A 3880-nucleotide genomic window follows, 5' to 3' on the forward strand; every position below is an offset into this window, starting at 1 on the left:
AAAATAAACTGTGAGAAGCAACCGTGTTATGAAATTCATAGCTACAGCCCACTTTTGATCATGGTTTTTGAGGCTACATCCAAATGGGCCCGTTTTGAATTTATTTATATCTGTATTGCTACGTTTGAGCCTGGGCTCCTCATTAATCCAGCGGAGCAGTTTAGAGCTGCTGCTGTCCCCCTTTTATTTGGAAATTACGGATCTGCGTGTTTTTTTAAACCTTTTTTTTTAATATATATATATATATATATATATATATATATATATATATATATATATATATATATATGCTATACTAGTTGTGTAATTGTGTGATTAGAGCTATGTTATGGTGCTTAGGTTCAAGGTGTGTGTGTGGCTGTGATTTTAAAAACAAATGTGGCTGAATGAATTCAGATTAAATGTTGTGAGTGACCAATATCGAATTATAGTACGATTCATGAAAGCTATCCATTTTGTCTCTTTTAAGGTTTGCCATGGTCATATTTGATGACCTTTGGGAACCATTTTTGAGCATAAAGGCCAAAAAGTTCTTCAGTGTCCTGGCAGACTCTTGCACTGATGTGAGCACCCGTGACCTCGAGGGGGTGTCCGTCAGAATGCTGCAAAACGGGGAGCCCCAAAACTTTTTTTTGGCAGTCGAGGAACTTGAGCAGGCTACTGCAGTTGGGCACCTTGCAGCTCTTAATGCGGTTAAGCTGAAACTCATTGGAAATAACCTTTGTTCATAAACATAAATAGATGTAAATATATTAAATGGTAGTTTAAAAAAAATACATCATTAACTTGTCACTCTCTACAGTATTTCAGAAAGTTGGCCTCCCAGAGTGGAAGGAGCAGTTAGTCGGCTTCGGATCGGATGGAGCCCCAGTGATGGTCGGGAGGCGGGGGGGGGGGGTCTCTACTCTACTCCGGGAAGAAGTCCCCCACCTCATCAACATCCAGTGCTTTGCCCATGGACTAGAACTGGCAGCCATGGACGCCATAAACGGGGATGAGAGAATGAAGAAAGTAGGAGTCACAGCACTGAATTAATTTATTTGAAATTAATGTATGTTTAACACAGTAATGTTTTATTGCCTATAGTTATTTTGTCCTCGTCATACAGGTGACTGATCTCCTCAAAGGCCTCTACAAGCAGTATCACTACTCGCCCAAAGCCTGGAGAGAGCTTAAAGCACTGAGTGAGGTCCTCCGGCAGAAGAATATATTGAAAAAGCTCTTCAGACCCTCATGAAGGACTATCCTGTTGTGTTGGCACACATGGAGAACACAATTGAGATGAGGCAAGTTGTTTTTCTGAGGCAATATTTTCCTTAAATTTGTATTATCATTACTGCGTTATATTCTCACTTAACGATACGCTGTTTGTGCTTATTTTAGGTCTGCCAGCGCAGACATGAGCGGGAGAGCCAAACAGTGTGTCCAGATCCTGAAGGACTACAGCCGCCTACTGTTTGTGGTCCTGGTTCAGGATATCCTGCATGTTTTGAGCTGGTCAGTTTACTTATTACTTTTTCCTCTGTATAGTTTTGAGTGACTAGTAAAGTATAGTATTAGTAAGTCTTATCAAATAGATGACATTGTAATCCATTAGTTTTAGTCTGAAGCTTCAGTGTTCGGTGTTACACTCCCAAAGGCCTTACAGGCCTTTGAGACGACACTGCTCATGCTTACAAGCATGCACACAACAGCTGGAGAGAGCCTTGAAACCTTTCTTCAGGAGTCAGCAGAGGGCCAGTTCCATGTAGTTCAGCTACAGAGCTTTAGCCAGGAGAGCAGGGATAGATTTAACAGGTAGGAAATTAAAAAAATAAGAACATGGTTAACAGTTCGATTAGCCTGTTGTTTATAAAAGGGCTCATTTAGTTGTGTTTACTGTGTTAAATGTTTTATTTGCGTCCCTGACTTTAAAACAAAATTTAAAAAGATATCTTATGTTGTTAGATTGAAGAGCCAACTCCTTGACGAGGTCATCCAAAGCCTGAGGAGCCGGTTCAAGAGCCTGGAGTCAGACAAAATTCTTCTAGCGGCTGCAAGGTTGGTGGACCCAAGGGAGTGGCCCACAGAGGAGGCAGAGCTGGCCAGCTTTGGAGCGGACCATCTACTTGTGATCACAGAACACTTTGCCGAGATACTGGATAGGGCGGGCTGTGACAGGAGTCAGGCAAGACACCAAGAGTGGCCCAGTGCCAAAGTGGTCATAAAAGTGCTGCCCCAGGCTCAACAAACCAAGGTATGGGCAGACTTTTTAAAAGATCCTGACAAGCTACAGAGCTTCCCCAACCTGCTGATGGTGATTGAGCTAATCCTCGTGCTCCCACTCTCCACTGCTGCTTGTGAGCGTGGCTTCAGTGCAATGAAACTTATAAAATCTGACTGGCGTGGCAGCCTTTCAGTTGATATGCTGTGGAAACTCCTATACATTAGCATCGAGGGGCCAGCAGTTGCCAACTTCAATGCGGAACGTGTTGTAGGACAATGGCTGTCAGCAGGTCAGAGAGCACGTTGGGTGTGAGGGGATTATTATTTAATTTTTTTGATGTAATGTATTACGAGTGGCAAAGTTTAAAATATGGGATAAAACCTCAAAAGAAAAATTACAAATGTTCAAACAATGTCAGATGCATTCATACATTGTAAAAAGGTCAAATATAACAATTTACCTGAATCTTTGTCGTTATTTGATAACCACTAATAAAAAAACTATTTATATTTGGGGCCAGTGAAAATTGACTTCGGGCAAGTAGAATTCAGACCCACTGGCCCGACTGGGCAAGTGGAAAAAAACCTTAGCGTTGAGCCCTGTAATTATTTTAATATATTTATTATTTAATATTTAGGAATGTTGCACAATCTCTGCAGGCACTGCCAATTTTTCAATTCACTGCATTTCTTGTATATGTATGTGACCAATATTATAAAACTCTTGAATCTCTACCTACTGGAGCCATATCACTCTCTAATAACCAAGTTGTATAACCACAGGACATAACTACAACGAAGATATTTTTATATCCCTAGTCTCACTTTATCTGATCTCCATCAGAGACATGAACTCCCTCAAAAAAGGACGTCCGTGTTTCAGATCAAGTGTAAACACTGGTCAATATCAGACCTTGTGAAACACTATGCACCAGTTAGAGGATGGGAAAGACACCCACACACACCCACCCACTGTAACACACCCGCTCAACCGACACATGATGACGGTCATCGCCCTCCACAAACCCTTCCTTCATTTATTCACTCACTCAACTAACCATGTCGATGAAAAGGATTTTGGCTTCTCCTAAGCAAATAAAACATGTTGTTGTTGAATCAATCCCTGCGTTTCCATGGTTAAATAGACAAACCGGTTAAGCAAGATTGTCTGTAAACAAAACGGTTAAGCAATATTGTCTCATGATAAATATGAAGATAGCATAAGCAGCATTGCAGTGCAAAGAGCTGCCGTTAAAGCATTGCAGCTAACTGCATTAGCTCATCCCCGAGTTCAGTCACTGCGACTCTACATACTTTTAATTCATTCAAGTTTGTTGGCGATTCTAACACATCGTGTATGGGACTATGACGATGCTATGGGTGCGTTTTATTAGCGATGCAAAGTAATAAAAAAAAAACACTCACGTTAAAAGCATGATAAATCGAAGTTGGAATAAGTTTTCAACCAACACTGACAAGACCGCTAGCTAACCCAGCAACCACACGATCCATGTAAAACAATGCAAGTCAGGAAACATACCTTTAAGCGGCCAGACTCGTCCTCCTCATCTCACGACAGACTGTAAAGTAAAATGCTGTTGTGGGGGGGGGTTCTATCGGCATGGGACGATCCAGGCTCCAGATAAACTACGCAGAAGAAGACTCTCGGAGAAGC

At 41.5% G+C, this 3880-nt stretch overlaps 1 protein-coding gene across 1 annotated transcript in view; it reads right to left on the reverse strand.

The window, feature by feature from the left end:
- gne (glucosamine (UDP-N-acetyl)-2-epimerase/N-acetylmannosamine kinase) overlaps positions 1-3880 on the reverse strand; it is an 18691-nt gene extending 14811 nt beyond the window's left edge. The window contains exon 1 of the mRNA XM_079730112.1: positions 3746-3880. The gene's annotated coding sequence lies outside the window, so the exon portion shown is untranslated. The remainder of the gene's footprint in view (positions 1-3745) is intronic.

Source organism: Pollachius pollachius, assembly GCF_949987615.1.
Source record: "Pollachius pollachius genome assembly, chromosome: 2".
NCBI classification, from domain to species: Eukaryota; Metazoa; Chordata; class Actinopteri; order Gadiformes; family Gadidae; genus Pollachius; species Pollachius pollachius.